The following is a 24,141-nucleotide window of genomic DNA, read 5'->3' as shown; positions in this document are numbered from 1 at the left end:
TATTTCTCTCGCTGAAATGTTTCCAGGTGCACCTTGTAAACATAAAGGATTAATGTGAAAGTAGTAACTAAGCTCATTTTCTTTTGTGTATTTCTCAGTATTAAAATAATAAAGTTATAATTTGAAAGATAAAGAAAAGGGAAAAATCTCCTACAAATACTGTAACAGTGCTGTGAAGTTTCTTTGTGCATAGTTATTTTTAAAACTGTAGCTTGTAATTATTCTCTTCGTGCAGTTTTACTTTTATCATATTACTGTGTCTTTTGTAAGTACTTCTCCATGTTTACTTAGTTTTTATAGACTATTTTAGTGACTGAATAATTCCCATGAGTGATTCTGTTTTCTTTAAACTCTCCCTGTATTCTACTTAAGGCTGTAGTGATTACATTTGTGTATAATGGTTTTTCTTTCGTGTTTTTTTCTTCAGGCTAGAGTCCCACCAGTAGAATCACTGGAATTTGTCTCTCTTTTTTTTAACTCTAAGTTCGTATTGTCAAGTTGTTTTTCTCAAAAGGTTTGGATCCAGTTATTCAAACAGTAAAGTATGAAAGTACCAACTTCTCCAGAATCTGGATACCACTGTCATTTTTGGTTTTAGTGCCAGTTAAGTAGCAAAAAAAAAATGTTTTAAGGGGTTGAATAATTTCTCATCTTTGATTTTGCTTTTATGAAATGTCTGATTTTTTGTATGGTAAGATTTTTAGCTTTTTATTTTGACATAATTTCAAGCTTATAGAAAATTTGCAGGAATAGTATAAAAAATTCCTACATGTATACCTTTTGCCCAAATTCCTCATATATTAACATTTTTCCATACTTGTTCTTTAGTGTCTTACTTCTAACGCTTACTGTCAATTGCTTTCTCTCTCTTTCTCTGTGTATATATATATATAATACACATACTTATACCTTTAATTTCAGATTGAGAATGTGTTGCATATCCTAAAATCAAGGACATTCACTTACATAGCCACAGTACAATTATCAAAATTAAGCTGGCATGATACTACTATCTAATCTGTAGATCTTATTTAGATCTTGCCAGTGGTGCCAAGAAATTACAGCAAAATAATAAATTCACAGCAAAAGAATATCTTGAATTATGCATTGGATTTAGTTGCCCTGTGTGTTTAGTCTGCTTTGGTCTGGAACAATTCTTTAATCTTCCTTATTTTTCATGACTTGATATTTAAAGGGTTTAGGCCAGTTATTTTGTTGACTGTCTTTCAATTTGGGTTTGTATGATATATTTTCATGATTAAATTCACTTCACGCACTTTTGTCAGGAATACCATGAAAAGGTGCTTATGGAGGCACATGCTGTCAATTTGCCCCATTTCTGGTGATGTTAACTTTGATCACTTGGGTAAGTAGTATTTGTTAGGTTACTCCACTGTAAAGTTACTATTTTTCCTTTTGTAATTTATAAGTATCTTGGGGGGGGAATAGTGTAAGGCTCTGTAAATATCCTATTATTCCTCAACCTTTTACCCAGTGGTTAGCATCCATAGATCATTTTTCTCTGAATCATTTATTCCTATGATGGTTGCCCAGTGTCCATTTTCTAATTCCATCAGTTCTTCTATATTTATTGTTTTGTTGTTGTTGTTATAAAGAATAGCTTTCCTTTCTTCTCTGCTTATTTATATCATTGTGGACTTGTGGACTCCTGGATTCTTAATGTATTCAACAAATTATATTTCTTTACTATCATTATTTACGTTGATGCTCACATTGTCTCAGTTTGGGCCAATGGGGGTCCCTTCAAGCTGATTCCTGGGTCCTTTTGAAATGACCCTGTCATTTATTGAGCATTTTCTTTACGTGTTAGCACAGTAACGTATTTCAGACTTATCCAAACCTTGGAGTCAGCCATTTCTGTAAGGATCCCTGGTACCTTTTGGTGGAAAATGCATTTGGAAACCCAAGATGTGTGTGCTATATGTGCTCATTTGCTACGGGGGTGTCACTGCTTCTAGGCCTTCTCACTTGACAATTAAGAAATAGATACGTACATACGTGGGTGAATGAATATGCAGTACATCCACACACATCGATCGATATCTGTCTATTGTGTGTATAAAAAGCCATCAGTTCACATTGATACTGTCAATTGTAGTCCATGACCACTGGGTTCTCTTCCATATTTGTAACACTCTTCCACATTGATGAGAATTCTGGTTTCTGTTCTCTGTAATGTTATTTATTTGCTTAATCCTAGAATAACAAAGTTTTAGAATTACTAACCTATACTACAAAAAAGAAACCTGTTTGCTTAGGGTTCTTTTTGTCTTTAGCTCAAGGATTATATATATATAATTCATATACTATGTTTAAAAATTATTTGGATTAATTTTTTTTCCTCTTCATTGTGGTTATACTACTCACTTACTAAATGGTTCATTACATTTGGTTCTGTTTTTAATTCCAGTTTAGTTTTCCACTTCATCTTACTGACTCTTTCTGCTTTGTTGTAGTATTGTTTTGAGGTGTGTGAAATACTAACGTGGCTCTAAATGTCAGAGCTCTCCAAAAAAGATTCTCAGTACCACACCCCTTCCTCCTCACCCCCATTCATTTCTTCTGTCTTTTCCACCTCATTCCTACTCCCCCAAAATAACCAGTTACTTTCTAGTTTACCTTTACTAGATTTCTTTTCTACAAAGGAATAGATATTTTCTCATTTCTCCTCTTATACAAAGGGCAACATATTTTATAAAATTTTGCACTTTGCTTATTTTCCATTTATTTAAGCATGAACTTGAGACATAAAGATACTTTTTGTCATATTTGCTTCAAGTATTTTTCCAATTTTTTTCAGCAAAGCTCATTTTCTTTCAACTACATTATAAAATAAATATCACTTATAGAAAAGTAAACAAAATAATAAGAGTATAACTGATTATACCTGTGTAAATCACCATGCAGGTAAAGAAGTTGAACATTGCCAATACCCCAGAATCTCCATTATGTCCTCTCCTAATCACAACACTTGCCCTTCTGATCATAGATCACCGTTATCCTAGTTTTATGGTTAATCACTTGTTTTCTTTAAATTTTTACTATGTAACCATGCACCTCTAAATAAGTGTATAGTTTTGATTGCCTGTTTATTTTTGATATAAATGGATTTCAGTGTTTCATGTATGTCTTCTTTTGTTTAACATTATGTTTATGAGGTTCATCAAAGTTGTTTCATGTTGTGGTTTTTATATTTTCATTTCTGTGTAGCATTCCTTTACATAAATATATTACAGCTTTTAAAATGTGTTTTAGGGGCACCTGCGTGGCTCAGTCATTAAGTGTCTGCCTTCGGCTCAGGTTATGATCCTGGAGTCCCAGGATCGAGACCCACATCGGGCTCCCTGCTCAGTGGGAAGCCTGCTTCTCCCTCTCCAACTCCCCCTGCTTGTGTTCCCTCTCTTGCGGTCTCTTTCTCTCTGTCAAATAAATAAATAAAATCTTTTTTAAAAAAATGTGTTTTAATGGTGGTGGACATTTGGATTGTTAATAGTTTTTGGCTATTATGAAAAACTGCTTTTATGAATATTCTTGTACTTTTGTGTATCATAGGCTGAATTGTATGTCCATCCCCCAGTACTTCGGAATGAGACCTTATTGGGGAATAGGGTCATTGCATATGTAATTAGTCAAGATGAGGTCATGCTAATCTAAGGCTGGGCCCCTAATCCAGTATGACTGATGTCCTTATAAAAAAGAAGGCCTTGTGAAGAGACAGCAGAACACCATGCGAAGATGAAAGACTGGAGTGATCCATCTCTAAGCCTGGGAATTCCAGAGATTACCAGCAAATCACCAGAAGCTAGGAAAAATTCCCCTGTAGGTTTCAGGAGGAGCATGGCCCTGCTGATACTTGATTTTGGACTTCTAACCTTCAGAACTTTGAGACAATAAATTTCCTTTGCTTTAAACCACCAGTTTGTGGTACTTTGTTTTGGGAGCACTAGGAAACTAACAATGTACCTGTGTTCGTGTTATTATTTTATTCAAATTGCTGGGTCACAAGTATGACTTTATACTACTTCCATTGACAGTGCTAAACTATTTTTCAGAGTTGCTGTATCAGTTTATATTCTCATCTGTTTATGAAAGTTCCTGTTGTTCACCATCTTTGTTGACCTTTGATACTGTCAATTAAAGAAAATTTTGGTTATTCTAATGGGTGTACAGTGATACCTTATTGAGGCTGAAATTTATATTTCCTGGTATTGGTGACATTAAGCATCCTTTCATGATTATTGGCGATTTGAATATCTATTTTTGTGAAGTGTGTCTTTTGCACATTTTTCTGGGTGTCTTTTGTTTTTGTTTTTTTCCTTTGTCGTATAGAGTCGTAATTACAGTTCTTGGTATGTTTTGGATAAGAGGCTTTTGTCTCTTATATGTATTGTCTTTTAATGTATCTTTTCTATTCTGGCTTGCCTTTTTACTCTATTGATGGTAACCTAAAAATGAATAGAAGTTCTTAATTTTAATGTAGCTCAGTTTATCAATCTTTTCCTTTTTGTGTCTTATTTGAGGTGTTTCTCTTCATTGAGTTTATGGAGATGTGCTCCTATGTCTATTTAGAAGCTCTATTATTATACGTTTCACATTCAGGAATGTGGTCCATTTGGTGGGGATTGATCGATCAATTTGGGGAGAACTGACATTTTAGCAATATCACATCTTCAGAACCACAGACATGCCATATTTCTCCATTTATTTAGGTTTTCTTTAATTTCTCTCAGCAGAGTTTTGAGAATACAGGTCTTGTACATGTTTTGTTAAATTTATTCCAAGGGATGCCTGGGTGGCTCAGTTGGTTAAGCATCTGCCTTCGGCTCAGGTCATGATCCCAGGGTCCTGGGATTGAGTCCCGCATCAGGCTCCCTGGGGAAGCCTGCCGCTTCCCCTGCTTGTGCGCATGCTCTCTCTCTGACAAATAAAATCTTTAAAAAAAATTTAAAAAAATTTATTCCGAGACATGTTTTTTTGATACTATTATAAAAGATGTTTTAAAGTTTTAATTTACATTTTGTCTGTCTTAGTATATAGACATATAGTAGTGTTTTTTTGTATATTTGACCTTGTAGCCTGTTACTTTGCTAAATTCAGTTATTAGTTCTGGTGGGTTTTTTTGTACATTGCTTAGGATTTTTGACATCCATGATGTCACCTGGGAATAAAAAGAGTTTTATTTCTTTTCAGTCTTACACCTTTTTTAAAAATTGTGGTAAAATATAAATAACATAAAATTTCTCGTTTTAACCATTTTTAAATAAATAGTTGAATGGCATTAAGTACATTCATGTTATGCAACCAATGCCATCCATCTCCAGAACTTTTTCATCATCCCAAACTGAAACTCCATACTCATTAAACAATAACTCCTCTTTTCCCCTTCCCCCAGACCCTGGTAACCAGAATACTGTATGTCACTATGAATTTGGCTACTCTAGGTACCTCATATAAATGGAATCATACGATATTTATCTATTTGTGTCTGGTTTATTTTAGTTAACATAAGGTGTTCAGGGTTCATCTGTGTTCGAGTAAGTGTCAGAATTTTCTTTTTAAGGCTAAATAATACTCCATTGTATGTATGTGTGTGTGTATTCACACACATTCTGTTTATTCATTCAGTCAGTGGACATTTGAGTTTCCACATTTTGACTGTTGTGAATAATGCTGCTATAAACATTATGTACAGATATGTTTGAGTCCCTGCTCTCAGTTCTTTTGGATGTGCACCCAAAAATGACAATTGTGTTTTTTTGAGGAACTGCCATACTGTTTTCCATGGCAGCTGCATCATTTTACATTCCAGCCAACCATGTACAAGGGTTCCATTTTCTCCACATCCTCACCAACACTTGTTGGTTATTGTTTTGGTTTTTTGTTTTTGTTTTGTTTTTGAAATTAGCCATGCTAATAGATGTGAAGTGGTATCTCATTGTGGGTTTGGTTTGCATTTACCTCATACAGTTCTGACATCAATTCCAATGTGTGTATTTTTTCCACACCACCAAGCAATTCTCTTGAGACCCCAGCTGGGTGTCCTACAATTCAACTCAATTCTGACACCATCTACCTGGAAACAGCATCAGATCCCACAGGTTAAGGGTTCAGTCTACAGGACTACCCACTTCAGATGCCAGTTACAAGTCCAGGTTGTCTCCTGGGCCTCTGCTTGGCTATAAGAGGTGCCCACGACCTCCTCTTCCAGTTAGATTAATTTGCTAGAGTGGCTCACAGAACTCAGAGAAACAATTTACTTACTAGATTACCAGTTTGTTATGAAAGGTGATAATATAATTCAGGAACAGCCAGTTGGAAGAGATGTGTAGGGCAAGGTATGTAGGAAGGGGTACAGAGCATCTGTGACCTTCCTGGGTGTGCTACTCTTCCCAAATCATCACATGTTCACCAACTCAGAAGCTCCTTGAACCCTGTCCTTTTGGGCTTTTATGAAGGCTTCATTATATAGAGATGATTGGTTAAGTCATTGGCCATTAGTGATTGAACTTCATCTCCATCCCTTTTGTGCTTGGGGTGGGGCGGGGCGGGACTGAAAATCCCAACCCTCTAGTCACATGGTTGGTTCTTCAGGTGACCAGCCCCCATCCTCAGGTGACCTCGGGGCATTCCAGAACTCACCTCATAACACAAAAGGCACCTTTATGGCTCTCCTCACTTAGGAAATCCCAAGGTTTTTAGGAGCTCTGTGCCAGGAAGGGGATGAAAATCAAATATATATATATATATTTTTTAAGATTTTATTTATTTATTTGAGAGAGAGAGAATGAGAGAGAACACATGAGAGGGGATAGGGTCAGAGGACGAAGCAGACTCCCTGCTGAGCAGGGAGCCCGATGCGGGACTCAATCCAGGGACTCCAGGATCATGACCTGAGCCGAAGGCAGTCGCTCAACCAACTGAGCCACCCAGACGCCCTCAAATATATATTTCTTATTAAGAATCACAATATCCTACCTATCTAATGATTAGGGATGTTGAGCTTCTTTTCATGTACCATTTGTGTATCTTTTTTTTTTTAATTGAAGTATTTTATTAAAAATAATCTCACAAAATGATAGGGAAACTGTATATTTTCCAGGAAATGTCTCACGTTATTTGCACATTTTTTAATTGGGTTTTTTTGTTGAGTTTTAGGAGTTCTTTATATATTCTGGATATTAATCCTTTGACAGATACATGATTTGTAAATATTTTCTATTCTGTGGGTTGCTTTTCACTCTGTTGATAGTATTCTTTGATGTACAAAAGTTTTTAATTTTGATGGTCTAATTTATTTTTCATTACCTGTGATTTTGTAAACTCTTGAGTTTGGTCTTTGGTGAGTTACAAATAAAGATTACACTGGGTGGAGTTGTCACATAAAGGAAACTTTATTTGCAACAAATAAGGCGATCACAGGGAATAACTTCCCATGGGGTGAGTGGGTTTCTTTTATTTAGGGTTAGGATGAATAGGAAGCGGAGCTTTGTTATTGCATGGAGAGGTGGACATAGGTTGTATAGGCTGCTTCAAAGACAAGCTTATACATGTATCCTGTGTTATGTTAATGAAGCTTGTTCTCCTCCTTGGATGGAGACTTTAATGATACAATGAGGTAGAGGTAGCCGTCAGACACTCTATGGTCTACCTGCTCTGGTGTGGTCAGTCTCAAACTGGTTAGGCCTGTGGAGCTCTTCTTGTTGTTTGCCTCTAAAAGATAAGGTTAACATTCCTGTGAAGAAAAAGGGGTGTCAGTAGGGGTCTTGCTGGTGACAAGTTTTAACTTCATTAACCCTATAGGGCACAGTTCTAATTTTGGTGTCATTTTGAAGAAATCATTGTCAAATCCAGTTTCATTAAGTATTTTCCCCTGCATTTTCTTCTAAGTATTTCATAGTTTAAGTTCTTAAATTTAGGTCTGTGATCCATTTTGAGTTAATTTTTATTTTTGATGTTAGATAAGGGTGTACAACTTCATTTGCATCTGGATATACAGTTTTCCCAACACCATTTGTTGAAAAGACTCATTTCCCCATTGAATAGTCATGGCACTCTTGTTGAAAATCACGAAACTACATATATGAAGGCTTATGTGAAGGTCTGGGCTCCCTATTCCATTGATCTATATGTTTATTTTTGTGCCAGTCACACACTTGATTACTGTAGCTTTGTAGTAAGTTTTGAATTTGTAACGGGACTAATGAGAGTTCGCTCCTTGGTGAGTTACAGATAGATACTACACCAGGTAGAGTTGTCACATAAAGTAATCTTTATTTGCAGCAAATGAGATCATGGGGAATAATTTCCAAAGCTGTGACTCCCCAAGCAGGGGTTAAGCAGGTTTTTTTTTTTTTTAATTTAGGGCTTAGGATGAATATTCAGAAAGGGGAACTTTGTAATGCCATGTAAAGACAGGTGTAAGGTTGCGTAGGCTTACTTAGAAAACATGCCTGTACACACATCATATGTTATGTTAATGAAGCTTGCGTTCCTCTTAGGGTGGAGACTTTTAACATAATGAAGCAGAGGTCACTGGAACACTTCTTGGCTCATGGGGGCAGGCATTGCCTTGATGGCCGAGCTTAAGCTGGTTTAGGATGGTTTAGGCTACATAGTTCTTGGTCTGCTAGTAGGCAGTCTGTTCTGTGGTCTAAGACCATTTAGGGTAAGGAATTTAGGCCTTGCTTGTTCATAAGCTGGAACCATATCATTTGACCTTGAGTCCAGGCTACTGCAGAAAAGGCTGGTGTATTTGTTAGTGGGGTCTGAAAAGAAAGAGTAGCTAGCTGATTAGGGAGAAGCATTTCTCTGAAAAACAAGCTTCAAGTTTTCTACTAATTTTTACCTCATTAACCCTATGGGGCACAATTTCAAAATCAGAAGTATGAGGCCTCAGAACTGTTCTTCCAAGATTGTTTTGGTTATTTGGAATCTCTTGAGATTCCATGTGAATTTTAGAGTTTATAGTTTTATACTGCCCATATTCTGTGATTTTTTTTAATGTCTGCAGGATCTGTAGTTAGGTCCCCATTTTTCCATTCTTGATAGTTACCGTTTATCTTTTGTCTCTTTTTCTTGACAGTGTTGCTAACATTCCATTCATTTTATTGACCTTTTCAAAGAATCATTGTTACCAAAACCCAAATTCGGCTGCCTGATGCTGGAAAGTCCAATACTCAAGAGATGAGTTTTGATTGGAAAGGAATATGAGCTTTATTCAGGAGACTGGCCACCCGTGGAGAAGGTGGACTTGTCCAAAGTCCCGCTCCAAGGTTTCTGCCTAGCCCAAGGATTATTAAAGGGGTTTAGGGCAGTTAATCAGTAAGGGAAGTGCAGTGGTCCGTAACATTTCTTGATTATGTGCAGATTCAATGGTGCCAGGTACAGACGTTATCTTGGTGCTTGGAGATTGTGCAGGGGGGTCATGCAAGGGGGTCTGGTTTCTGTTTTGTGAGTACAGAAGTGCTCTGTTTTTTCTGGGAAAGGATGCGTGGTCTATAGATATACAACGAAAGTTTAGTTAATCACTTGGGCTAAGGGTATTTGCTAAACTTTAAAGACTACTATAGATGACTTCATGGTTTTGTTGATCTCTCTGTTGTGTTTTTTCTTTTTTTTTTTACTCAGTGAATCTTTGTTGTTCATATTTGTAATTGCAGATCTATATCAAAAAATATATTTACTCAGATTAAACTTCTGTCTAATATGTGTGTGTCAGTGAATGAGGTTTTTTCTCTGGTAATTTGGGGGTGGGACAGGATGTAATTTAGGTACTAAGTCTTCTGAGTGTGATAATTTCCCCATCTCTCTTGGTAGTCATAGGTTACCTGAGGCACAGATTGCCTTGCCTTCAATTCCCTAGGAACATTTTCTGCCCTTGCTTTCTGCAGCATCATAATTTCCTTCCTTCCTTCCTTCCTTCCTTCCTTCCTTCCTTCCTTCCTTCCTTCCTTCCTTCCTTCCATCCGTCTATCCATCCATCCATCCATCCATCCATCCATCCATCCATCTGTGTATCCATCTATCCTTACCTTACTGGCTCTCTGCTTGCTTCATTTGCCTTTGTGAGCTATTCTTCATCAGTGTTCCCCACTCTTGGGCCCTTTTCTCTGTTCCCTCTACTTTCCACAGGAAATCTTAACCCTGCTATGACTTTATTTGCCTTCTATGTGCTGGAAATTCACAAATGTATATATCTAGATCAGATTTCTCTGCTGAATTTGAGACCGATTATTTACACCCCCACCCCCAATCAGTGCAGGTGAAGGGAGTAACAAGTAACAAGGATAAAGATCCTTAGGGAGGAGTATGCTTTGGTGTGTCAGTGCATCAGCAAGGAAAATAGCTATAATGGAATGAACAAAGGGCAGAATATGTAGGTGATGAATCAGAGAGATAAGGAGGGAGGGGCGGGTACTGGTGGCAGGAGGTATATTGGGTAGGACCTTGTAGAACATTCTGTAGTCTTTTACTGTGAATGAGATGGGAAACCATTGGAGGATTCTGAGCAAAGTAATGGGATATGTAATATGATCTGATATGATTTACATTGTAACAATTCATTCTGTCCCTGTGTGGGAGTTGAGTGATGTGGATAGGGTGGAAGCAGAAGACAAGTTAGGAGTCTGTGGCAGTAATCAAAGTGGGAGATGATGGTGACTTTGACTAGTATGATGATGGTGGGGGTGGTGAGAAATGATCAGATTCTGAATATATTCTGACGATTGGATTTGTTGACACATTGGATGTATGAGGTATGACAAAAAAAGGAATCAAAGATGACTTTAAGATTTTTGTTCTGAGCATCTCAAAGGATAGAACTGTCACTAACTGAGATGAGGAAGACTGGCACAAGCAGGTTTGGGGTGAGATTGGGAGGGGGAGATAAAGAACTCAGTTTGGACATACTTACTTTGAGATGCTGGTTAGACATTCAAGTGGTGATGCCAAGTAGTCAGTTGGAGACATGAATCTGGATTTTAAAGAAAGTGCCAGGCTGGAGATATATATATCTCCTCAGCATATCTATGGTCTTTAATACTATGAAAGGGATGAGATCACCAACAGGATGAGTGTGGAAAGGGGGAAAAAATGTCCACTAAAACACTCCAGCATTTAGAGTTGGAGCGGATAAGAAAGAATAGCAATGAAGATGAGCAGTAGCAGCTGGTGAGGTGAACCCCTGAAAGCCAAATGAAGAAAGCAATTCAGGGAGGCAGAAGTGATCCACTGTGTCGAATGCTGATGATAATTGCCAGCAAATAGTGCTCCCTTTGCATGGAATTTGCACATTCTGCCTCCCAGCTTGCTTATTTTTACTTCATGTTCATGTCTCAGATCAAGTGCCTTGTCCTCACGGAAGCCTTTTCTGATTCCCACACTAGTTTATACATTTTCATAGGCCCTCACTCTTTTGGGGGCTCTTCACACAGTTATACTTAATTACCTGTGTAAAGTCTGGCTCCACTACTGGCTTTAACTTAAACCAGCAATGTCAGTCTTATTCACTGCTGTATCCCCAGCATTTCTCAACAGTGCCCAACATCAGTAAATAATTTGTCGAACAAAAGGCTGAACAGATGAACAATCACGTCCATGTGTACTCGGACTGGCATATTTTGGGATGCCTCAGAAAACTCCACTCTAAAAACCTTGGCCCCATCCGTCCTTTGGAATTTGAGCAACACCACTGTCCTTACCATCCTTAACTCTAGGACAGGTATTTCACAGGTTTTTACGTGTGTTTTACATTTACAACCCGCTGTCTCCAATGTTGGCAACAACCTTGTAAGCTACTCCTATTTGTGTGGCAATCAAGGAAGTAAAATTTTGTGGAGATTGAAGTGTGCTCCAGGTGTTATTGCTACTAAGTGGCAGAACTTTGGTCTATGCATTGTCTTCTTGGCCCTGCAGATTTTTTAACTCTCACTCTTAGCTTAATGACTAAGAGCAAAGCCTAGGTTCACATACTCCTCCCTTTTTGCCGGCTGTGTCCTTGAGTAAGTTATCCAAACATTTTGTGCCTGGTTTTTCCAGCTCTAAAATGGGGATAATAGCAATGCCAACCTGCCAAGATTGTTGTGAAAGTTAAATGAGTTAATTAATATTACTTTAGATTAGGGGCGCCTGGGTGGCTCAGTTGGTTAAGTGTCTGTCTCTTGATTTCGGCTCAGGTCATGATCTCAGGGTCGTGAGATTGAGCCCCGTGTCTGGCTCTGCGCTCAGTGGGGAATCGGCTTGAGATCCTCTCCCTCTCGTTCTGCCTTTCCTCCCCCCACCTCTCTAAAATAAATAAATCTTTAAAAAAATATTATTTTAGATTAGAACCTGATACTTGGTAAGCACCCCCACAAATGCTGGCTGATTTCATTATCACTGTTCCTCCTGAGGTAATTCAGCTGTCCTTACTTTTGGGAAACCTTTCTGATTACCTCCCCTCTGCTCCAATAACCATGCTTCCAAGAATTCTGTGCACACTGTCTTCATAGCATTTATCCTACCAGTGTAATTTTGTATTTTCATGTCTACTTACTCAGCGAAGGGGAGGAGAGTCCCCACAACTCTGTAGAGTGTACTTGGCAAACACACACACACACACACACACACACACACACACACTGTACCATTTCTCCTTCAGATATTACAAAGGGAGCCTGTACTGTTTAATGTTTAATCTCTGTGATTAGGCCACACAGTCATTCCCTTATGCTTGGTTAGAGGGAATAGCCACAGTGTTAATACGGTGAAAGCATTGGGACACATTTTCAGGGTTCCTACTGAGTGCCACTGTACCTTAAATGGAAAGAACTGAGTGCTTACGAAGGAAAAGCAAAAGACATTTAATTTCAGAAGTTAACTGACAATCTTTTAATTAAACATAAAGAACCAAGAAAATTTGCTTTGATCAGACTTTCTAAATTAGTGAACTGTGGGTCATTGGACAATGACTGGACAATGACCATGCAGTGGCTTCCCTTTCCAAAGATGTTTTTCTTTGAACCAGTGAGTATTTTGTAATCCTGCTATTTCTTTTTTAAGTTCTAAGGATATTTTCTTGAGTAAGGCCATTAAAAACAGTATTCTGATAAAAGCATAAGCTATAGAGGTAGGGAAAAAGAGTTAGAATTACTGTGTCAAGAATTGTTAATAGTGGGTGAAGGGGTCTGCCTCTTGGAACTGGGCCAGTCTGAGCTTCCTCCATAGCTTGTAAACTCACACTAGGGAGGAGCCCACCCACAGGTGCTGTGGTAGTTTTTCATGCATACTTCTCCCTTATGACATTTTTCTAATTTGCAGTTATAGTTTAGGATCAAATAATTGACACAACTCTTTCTTAAACATATCTTATATCTTGCCTAGACTACAAAAGATGCCATCTTTTCCTTGTCCAATATCAGCCAAATCCCTCCCAAAGTTGTAGTTGGTTCCCCAACACTTGGTACCATTAACTGATATCTGAATTACAGCATTGTGTGGTTTAAGATTGGGAACTGTTTCTGTGTTCTCACACTGCACTCTCCCACACAAAATATTAGGAGGAGGGTGTGTTTTATATGTTACAAACCTTCTATACCACAATGGCCAAAATGATCTCCTTGCATATTTATTTGTTTTAGAGCAGCTCAGAGGCATTCCTTGCTGTTTGGCCAAAATATATTGACAGACATTGTTTATTGTCACTGATGCACATTTTGTGTTAATAGTAGGATCCGAAGGGGCATGTGCACCCCAATGTTCATAGCAGCAATGTCCACAATAGCCAAACTATGGGAAGAGGCTAGATGTCCATCGACAGATGAATGGATAAAGAAGATGTGGTATATATATACAATGGAAGATTATGCAGCCATCAGAAAAATGAAATCTTGCCATTTGCAACAATGTGGATGGAACTGGAGGGTATTATGCTAAGTGAAGTAAGTCAATCAGAGAAAGACAATTGTCATATGATCTCACTGATATGAGGAATTTGTGAATCAAGACAGAGGATCATAGGGGAAGGGAGGGAAAAATGAAACAAGACGAAACCAGAGAGGGAGACAAACCATAAGAGACTCTTAATCTCAGGAAACAAAATGAAGGTTGCTGGAGTGGAGGGGGGTGGGAGGGATGGGGTGGCTGGGTGATGGACAGTGGGGAGGGTATGTGCTATGGTGAGTGCTGTGAATTGTGTAAGACTGATGAATCACAGACCTGTACCCCTGAAACAAATAATACATTATATGTTAATTAAAAAAAAGAAAAAAACAGTAGGCATTGTTTCCACAAGGCATCCTCAGGGCAGCACCTTGAACTTCCACTGCACCACTTAAGAAGGTCACACTCACTGGTATGTGCTCTACAGAGCTTTCTGGGAGAAGCTGACATATTTTATACAGCAAGGTCCAAAAGCACAGACTGCTCAAGATTTCAGTTTACAGTTAGAGCCACACATCAAGGATCCTTTCTGCACTGACGTTCTGACCTGCAGTTAGACTCTTCGTCACCTTCCAGTACCTTGTTACTGCATTATTCCAATGGGATAACATTTCAAGAAGCAGGTATATCTGTCAGATAGACTCACCTGTGGTTAATGAGGTTAAAATAAGTTCCATAACTGCAGTTGCTAAAAGCACTGGTATTTGTATTATGGGCACTCACGATGCAGTGTTTTTTCCTGCATAAACCGAATTCCTTTACGTGAGACATACCAAGATTATAGCCCAGTTGGTGAGCAATGACTACTGTAAAGTGGAAGAAATCCTCTTTGAGGAATTACAAACTGCTGGCCCCAAGTGACAGTAGCATATTCCTGACATCCAAGCCAATCCAAATACATAAGAAAAATCCTAGCCCACAAACAGATGCCCAGAATCATGTGGTAAAGGAGGATAAAGATGAACACTTTTCCAATCACTGAAACTGTCAAGGAGTTGACTTGTTCCACATTGATAAATTTGCCTGGTTCCAAATCTCAATCCCAATTACAGAAACATGAAGGCCTACATGGGGATAGATGGAATCTACTAAACTGATCACATTTAATAAATCTTCTGTTGCCTTTGAGACATTTTGTTCAAGTAACTGAAACTACAGTTGTCCACCACTATAACCGACTCCACAAAGGGCCAATGTGGGTCCATCAGCCATGGGAACTTTGGGGCAGTTGTGAATTCTCTGCCTTGAACGCCAGATTCTGATGTTGTCATCTCAGTAAGCCTCATTTCATGGCTGTGAATTGAGTCTCACTGTTACCTGACATATACAATTAGCAAACAAACGTGGCAGAGTGCCTTATGGTCATTTATCTATAACATCCCTCGCAAGGGTCTAAACAGGTCCTGAGGACAGTCAAGGACCTCCGGGGGTGCTCCTCAACATAACCATGATGGCAGCAGTCATCCTGGATGAAGGACTGATCTGTGTGGAGGGCGCACAGCTCTGTGTGGGGGAACACTGGCAGGTTCTGGAAACCAAGAGCTTCCTAGGCTAAAGGACAAGGGTGTGGCCCTCCAAGCGCAGGGTGTAGGTGATCCCCTGAGGGACAGGTGGAAGGATCCGCCAGTGCTGCAGGCTCGGGGGCCTTCTGTGGAATCACCACTTGGGCTGGGCCCAAGTGTGTTGAATTTCCTCTAGAAAGACTAAGAGGGTGTTGCTGATTTTTGTTAAAGCCTTGGGGTAAATATTAAATAGGGTGTGGGTGTGTGTGTGAGAGAGAAAGAGAGAGAGGGAGAGATAGAGAATTCTCTAATACAGTATACTTTTTTCACCTCGTTACTTTTATTAAATTTTATTTTAAAAAAAGTTTTTGTATGTGTATGTGAGAGAGAATTCTCTAATATAGTATACTTTTTTTGCCCCCTTTTTTATTTTTTAAATTTTTTTTTAAAGATTTTATTTATTTATTTGAGAGAGAGAGAGAGCACAAGCAGGGAGAGCAGGAGAGGGAGAGGGAAAAATAGACTCTGCGGAGCAGGGAGCCCGATGCGGGGCTCGATCCCAAGACCCCAAGATCATGACCTGAACCAAATGCAGACACTTAACCAATGGAGCCACCCAGGTGCCCATCACCTCATTACTTTTAAATTTTATTTTAAAAAAAACACCCAGTTTTATTGCAGTTTATCTGACCTACAACAGACTGCACATATTTAACTTGTGTGTTTAAGTGTTGACATGTGTATACACTTGTGAAATCATCACCACAATCAAGATAGTGAACGTATGTGCCACCCCCAAAAGTTTCCTCCTGTCCCTCAGTAATTCTTCCTTTCGGGATACTATTGATCAACTTTTGCCAGTATAGATTAGTTTGAATCTTCTAGAGTTTTATATTAATGGAGTTAGGCAGTATGTACTCTTTTCTTGGCTTCTTTGACTCAGCCTGATGATTTTTGGGAATTATGTATGTGTTTGTGCATATTAATAGTTCACTCCTTTTTATTGTCGGGTAGTATTCCATTGTATGTATATACCACAATTTGCTTATCCATTCCCCTGTTGATGAACATTTGATTTGTCCCAGTTTGGGACTATTACAAATGAAGCTGCTGTGAACCTTCATGCACAAATCTTTGTGTGGGCCTGAGCTTTCTCTTGGATAAAAACTTAATGAGTAGAATGACTGGATCATATCATAGGTGGATGTTTAACTTTTTAAGAAACTGCAGAACTGTTTTCCAAAGTGGTTGTACTGTTTCACTTTTCCATCAATGGTGTTTAAGATTTCCAGTCCCTCCATCCTTGCTATCAGTTGACATGGCCAGCATTTTTTATTTTAACCATTCAAATAAGTAGGTAATAATATCACACTGTGGCTTTAATTTGCATTTTTCTAATGACTAGTGATGTTGAGCATCTTTTCCTGTGCTTATTATCATCTTTGTATCTTCTTTAAGTGTATTTTCAGATCTTTTGTCCATTTCTTGAGGGGTTCTTACCGAGTTTTGAGGTTCTTATATATTCTGAATAGTCCTTTAGCACATATATACTTTGCAAACATTTTATTCCAATCTGTGGCTTGTCTCTTCATTCTCTTAAAGTTTTCTGAAGAGAATTTTGTAATTTTGATGAAGTTCAACTTATTTTGTTATTTTTATGAATATTATATATTCTTCACCATATCTAATAAATCTTAGCTTAACCTTTGGTTTAACAGATTCCTTCTATGCTTTCTTCTAGAAGTTTTATAGTTTTTGTTTTACATGTTAGTCTATGATCCATTTTGGGTAACCTTTTTTATGTGGTGCAAGGTATTGAATGAAGTTCTTTTGTTTTCCATTCAGTTGTTCCAGCACCGTTTGTTAAAAAGACTGTCCTTTCTTCAGGGATTTGCCTTTGCACCTTTGTCAAAAATCAGTTGTCCGTATTTGTGTGGGTCTATTTCTATTCTCTTTGTCCTGTTCTATTGATCTATTTGTTGTTACATAAATACCCCACTATCTTGAGTGTTGTTCCTTTATAATAAGTTTTGAAATCAGGAAGTAGTAGTCCTCCAGCTTTTTCTTCTTTTTCAAAGTTAGTTTGGCTATTTTAGATCCTTTACATTTTTAGGTAAATTTTACAATAAGTATGTCAAGTTCTGCAAGAAAAATGTTGGATTCTATTGATCATTTTGGAGAAAATTGACATTGTAATGATGTTCATTATTCAGATCCATGAATAAGGTCTCTCCACTTATTTAGGTTATTGTTAATTTCTCCCAGTGATATTTTGTAGTTTTCAGTTATAGATCTTTCACAACTTTTGTCAGAATTATTGTTAAGTACTAAATATGTTTTGTTGCTGTGTAATAGTATTCTTTAATAAATATCACTTCCAATTGCTCATTGTTAGTATATAAAAATAAAATGGTTGTATATTCATCTTGTACCCTTTGAGCTTGCTAAGCTAATTTATTCGTTCTAGTACCTGCTTTTTTGTAAATTCCATCAGATTTCTACAGAAAGATCTACAAGTGTCATCTATAAATAAAGATAATTTTAGATCTTCCTTTCTAATCTGGATGCCTTGTATTTCTCTTTTTTACCTGATTGCACTGGCCAGAATCTTTAGTAGTGTAGTGTTGAATGGAAGTAATGAGAGTAGACATTCTTTTCTTATTCCTGATCTTGGAGTGGGGGAAGATACTTTGTCTTTTACCATTAAAAGCTACCATTAGCTGTAGAATTTTTCCATAGATTCCCTTATCGTGTTGAAAAGTTCCTTCTATTGCCAGTTTTCTGAGTTACTAGGAATGGATATTGGATTTTGTCAGATGACTTTACTGATCTTTTGATGTGATCATATGATGATTCATTTTTGGTTTGTTAATACGGTAACTTACATTGATTGAATTTCAAACCAATTCATAGGAAAAACTTCATTTGGTTATAATATATTATACTTGGATTCAATTGCTAAACTTTTGTTAGGATTTTGCCGTCTGTGTTCGTGAGGGACACTGGTCTGAATTTTTTTTTTCTAGTAATGTTTTTATCTAGTTTTCACATCAGTGTAATGCTGGCTATGAAGAACAACTTGGGACATATTCCCTCCTCTTCAATTTTCTTGGAGAGTTTGTATAGAATTATCTTTTCTTCCTCATGTTTTTGGTAGTATTCAGAGGTGAAATCAGTGTAGCCCTGGAGTTTCCTTTGTGGGAAAGTTTTAAATTACAAATTCAGTTTCTTTAAAAGATACAGGGTGATTTAGGCTATTCATTTCTTCTTGCATAAACTTTGATAGTTTGTGTCTTTCAAAGAATGTGTCCATTTCATCCCTAAATTGTCTAATTTATAGACATAAAGTTGTTTGGGGCTCCTGGATGACTCGGTTGAACGTCCAACTCTTGATTTTGGCTCAGGTCATGATCTCAGGGTCATGGGATCGAGCCCCCCATCATGCTTTGCACTCAGTGGGGAATCTGCTTGAGATTCTCTCTCTCCATCACCCTCTGCCCCTTTCCTGCCTTCTCTCTCAAATAATAAATCTTTTTAAAAAACAGACATAAACTTGTTTATAATTATCACTTATTATCCTTTCAGTAACCGTAGAATCTGTGGCATTGTCCTTCAACCGTTCTTCATATTGGTAATTTTTGTCTTTTTTTTTCCTGAACAGTATGATGAGAGGTGGATGAATACTATGCTTTTCTCAAAAAGTCAACTTTGGTTTCCCTCTAATTTTTTTTGTTTGTTTTCTATTTCATTGATTTAGATTCTGATCTTTATTATTTTCTGTCATCTGTTTACTTTGGGTTTGACTTTTCTTTTTCTCATTTTATGAGATGGAAGTTGAGATAATCAATTTAAGATCTTTATTACTTCTTTTTTTATTGAGATGTAGTTGACATATAACATTGCATTAGTTGTAAGTGTACAACATAATGAATTGATATATGCTTATGTGATTTCTACAGTAAGTTTCATTAACATCCCTCACAATGCATACTTAGAAATGTTTTTTCTTGTGACGAGGACTTTTAAGATATACCCTTTTAGCAACTCTCAAATGTGCAACACAGTATTGTTAACTACAGATACTATTCTGTACATTACATCCTCAGGACTATTTTATCTTATAACTGGAAGTTTGTACCTTTTGATCCTCTTTACCCATTTCACCCACCCCCCACCCTTGCCTCTGGCAACTGCCAATCTGTTCTCTGTATCAATGAGTTTCTTTTAGATCCACATGTGAGTTCATACTATATTTATCTTTCTCTGTCTGACTTACCCTGGAATAAATCTCACTTGATAATGGTGTATTAACCTTTTAATGTATTGTTGAATTCAGTTTGCTAATATTTTGTTGAGGACTTTTCTGTCTATGTTCATCAGAGATATTGACCTGTAATTTTCTTTTCTTGTAGTGTCCTTGTTTGGTTTTGGTACCGGGTAATGCTGGCCTTGTATAATGAGTTTGGAAGTGTTCCTTCCTCTTCGGTTTTTGGAAGACCTCAAGAAAGATTGGTATTCTTCGAATGTTTGGTAGAATTCACCAGTCAAGGCATCTCGTCCTGGGCTTTTCTTTGTTGGGAGGTTTTTCATTACTGATTCCATCTTCTTACTAGTAATTGGTCTGTTCAGATTTTCTATTTCTTCATGATTCAGTGTTGGCAGGTTGTACATTTCTAAGAATTTATCCATTTCTTCTAGACTATCCAATTTGTTGGCATATAATTGTTCTTAGTAGTCTCTTACGATCCTTTGTATTTCTGTGGTATCAGTTGTAATGTCTTGTCTTTCTAGTTTTACTTATTTGAGTCCTCCTTTTTTCTTGGTGAGTCTAGCTAAAAGTTTGTCTGTTTTGTTTATGTTTTCAAAAAACCAGCTGTTCATTCCATTGATCTTTTCTGTTGTCTTTTTAGTTTGTGTTTCACTTATTTCTGCTCTGATCTTTGATATTTCCTACCTTCTGCTAACTTTGGGCTTAGTTTGTTGTTCTTGTTGTTGTTGTTTTCTCTAGTTCCTTGAGGTGGAAACTGTGGTTGTTTAAGATTTTCCTTGTTTCTCTTTTCTTTTTTTTAAGTAGGCGCTGGGCTTGAACTCAGGACCCTGAGATCAAGACCTGAGCTGAGATCAAGAGTTGCATGCTAAACAATTGAGCCACCCAGGTGCCTCAATATTTTTCTTGTTTCTTAATGCAGGCATTTTATTGCTATGACTCTTCCTCTTAGAACTGCTTTTGCTGCATCCCATATGTTTTGGCATGTTTTATTTCCATTCTCATTTGTCTCGAGATATTTTTTTATTTCTCTTTTGATTTCTTCTTTGACCCATTGGTTGTTCAGTAGCATGTTGTTTAATCTCCACATATTTGTGATTTTTCCACTTTTCTTCTTGTAATTGATTTCTGCTTTCATACAGCTGTAGTTGCAAAAGATGCTTGATATGATTTCAGTCTTAAATTTATTAAGACTGATTTTGTGCCTACCATATGATTTATCCTGGAGAATGTTACATGTGCTCTGAGAAGAATGTGTATTCTGTTGCTTTTGGAGAAATGTTCTGTTACTGTCTGTTAAACCCATCTGGTAAAATGGGTAGCTTCAGCCCAATGTTTCTTCATTGATTTTCTGTCTTAGTGATCTATCCACTGATGTAAGTGGGGTATTGAAGTCCCCCACTATTACTGTATTTCTCTCTGTTTCTCTGTTTCTTTCTTTTTTTTTTTTATGTTATATTAGTCACCATACAATACATCTTAGTTTTTTTTTTTTTAAGATTTTTTTTATTTATTTGACAGAGAGAGAGAGAGAGAGAGACAGCGAGAGAGGGAATACAAGCAGGGGCAGTGGGAGAGGGAGAAGCAGGCTCCCGGCTGAGCAGGGAGCCTGATGTGGGGCTCGATCCCAGGACCCTGGGATCATGATCTGAGCTGAAGGCAGACACTCAATGACTGAGCCACCCAGGTGCCCCTACATCATTAGTTTTTGATGTAGTGTTCCATGATTCATTATTTGTGTATAACACCCAGTGCTCATCACAACATGTACCCTCCTTCAATACCCATCAGCAGGCTAACCCATCTGCCCACTCCCCTCCCCTCTAAAACCCCCAGTTTGTTTTTTGGAGTCTATAGTCTCTCATGGTTCATCTCTCCCTCCAATTCCCCCCCCCCTTCATTTTTCCCTTCCTTCTCCTAATGTCCTCCATGCTATTCCTTATGTTCCACAAATAAGTGAAACCATATGATAATTGACTTTCTCTGCTTGACTTATTTCACTTAGCATAATCTCCTCCAGTCCCATCCATGTTGATGTAAAAGTTGGGTATTCATCCTTTCTGATGGCTGAGTAATATTCCATTGTATATATGGACCACATCTTCTTTATCCATTCGTCTGTTGAGGGGTATCTCGGCCCTTTCCACAGTTTGGCTATTGCGGACATTGCTGCTATGAACATTGGGGTGCATATGGCCCTTCTTTTCACTACATCTGTGTCTTTGGGGTAAATATCCAGTAGTGCAATTGCTGGGTCATAGGGTAGCTCTATTTTTAATTTTTTGTGGAACCTCCACACTGTTTTCCAAAGTGGCTGTACCAACTTGCATTCCCACCAACAGTGTAAGAGGGTTCCCCTTTCTCCACAACCTCTCCAACATTCGTTGTTTCTTGCCTTGTCAATTTTTGCCATTCTAACTGGTATAAGGTGGTATCTCAATGTGGTTTTGATTTGAATTTCCCTGGTGGCTAATGATGATGAACATTTTTTCACGTGTCTGTTAGCCATTTGTATGTCTTCTTTGGAGAAGTGTCTGTTCATGTCTTCTGCCCATTTCTTGACTGGATTATTTGTTTTTTGGGTGTTGAGTTTGAGAAGTTCTTTATAGATCTTGGATATCAGCGCTTTGTCTGTAGTGTCACTTGCAAATATCTTCTCCCATTCTGTGGGTTGCCTCTTTGTTTTGTTGATTGTTTCCTTTGCTGTGCAGAAGCTTTTTATCTTGATGAAGCCCCAAAAGTTCATTTTTGCTTTTGCTTCACTAGCCTTTGGAGATGTGTCTTGAAAAAAGTTGCTGTGGCTGATGTTGAAGAGGTTATTGCCTATGTTCTCCTCTAGGATTTTGATGGATTCCTGTCTCACATTGAGGTCTTTCATCCATTTTGAGTTTATCTTTGTGTATGGTGTAGGAGAATGGTCGAGTTTCATTCTTCCGTATATAGCTGTCCAATTTTCCCAACACCATTTATTGAAGAGACTGTCTTTCCATTGGGTATTTTTTCCTGCTTTGTCCAAGATTAGTTGACCATAGAGTTGAGGGTCCATATCTGGGCTCTCTATTCTGTTCCATTGGTCTATATGTCTGTTTTTGTGCCAGTACCATGCTGTCTTGGTGATCACTGCTTTACAATATAGCTTGAAATCAGACAACATGATGCCCCCAGGTTTGTTTTTCTTTTTCAACATTCCCTTGGTGATTCAGGGTCTTTTCTGATTCCATACAAATTTTAGGATTGTTTGTTCCAGCACTTTGAAAAATGTCATTGGAATTTTGATTGGGATGGCGTTGAAGGTATAGATTGCTCTGGGTAGCATAGACATATTAACAACGTTTATTCTTCCGATCCATGAGCATGGGATGTTTTTCCATCTTTTTGTGTCTTCATTTTCTTTCTTGAGTGTTCTGTAGTTCCCAGGTATAGATCCTTTACCTCTTTGGTTAGATTTATTCTGAGGTATCTTATTGTTTTTGGTGCTATTGTAAATGGAATCAATTCTCTAATTTCTCTTTCTACAGTTGCATTGTTAGTGTATAAGAAAGCAACTGGTTTCTGTGCATTGATTTTGTATCCTGCCACATTACTGAATTGCTGTATGAGTTCTAGTAATTTGGGGGTGGAGTCTTTTGGTTTTTCCACATAAAGTATCCTGTCATTTGTGAAGGTAGAGAGTTTGACTTCTTCTTTGCCAATTTGAACACCTTTTATTTCTTTTTGTTGTCTGATTGCTGTTGCTAGGACTTCTATTACTATGTTGAACAATAGTGGCGAGAGTGGGCATCCTTGACATATTCCTGATCTTAAGGGAAAGTCTCTCATCTTTTCCCCATTGAGGGTGATATTCTCTGTGGGTTTTTCATAGATGGATTTTATGAACTTGAGGAATGTTCCCTCTGTCCCTATACTCTGAAGAGTTTTAATCAGGAAAGGATGCTGTCTTTTGTCAAATACTTTTCTGCATCAATTGAGAGGACCATATGGTTCTTCTCTCTCCCCTTATTAATGTGTTCTATCACATTGATTGATTTACAAATGTTGAACCACCCTTGCATCCTGGGGATAAATCCCACTTGTTCGTGGTGGATAATCCTTTTAATGTATTGTTGGATCCTATTAGCTAGGATTTTGTTGAGGATTTTGGAATCCATATTCATCAGGGATATTGGTCTGAAATTCTCCTTTTTGATGGGGTCTTTGCCTGGTTTGGCGATTAAGGTAATACCTCATAGAATGAGTCTGGAAGCTTTCCTTCTGTTTCTATTTTTTGAAACAGCTTCAGGAGAACAGGTATTATTTCTTCTTTGAATGTTTGGTAGAATTCCCCAGGGAATCCATCAGGCCCTGGACTCTTGTTTTTTGGGAGGTTTTTGATCACTGCTTCAATCTCGTTACTGGTTATTGGCCTATTCAGGTTGTCATTTTCTTCCTGTTTCA

The sequence above is a fragment of the Halichoerus grypus genome, chromosome 8 (assembly GCF_964656455.1).
Source record: "Halichoerus grypus chromosome 8, mHalGry1.hap1.1, whole genome shotgun sequence".
In the NCBI taxonomy this organism is placed as follows: domain Eukaryota; kingdom Metazoa; phylum Chordata; class Mammalia; order Carnivora; family Phocidae; genus Halichoerus; species Halichoerus grypus.
The sequence above is the reverse complement of the archived record's forward strand: the minus strand, read 5'-3'. Positions refer to the sequence as shown.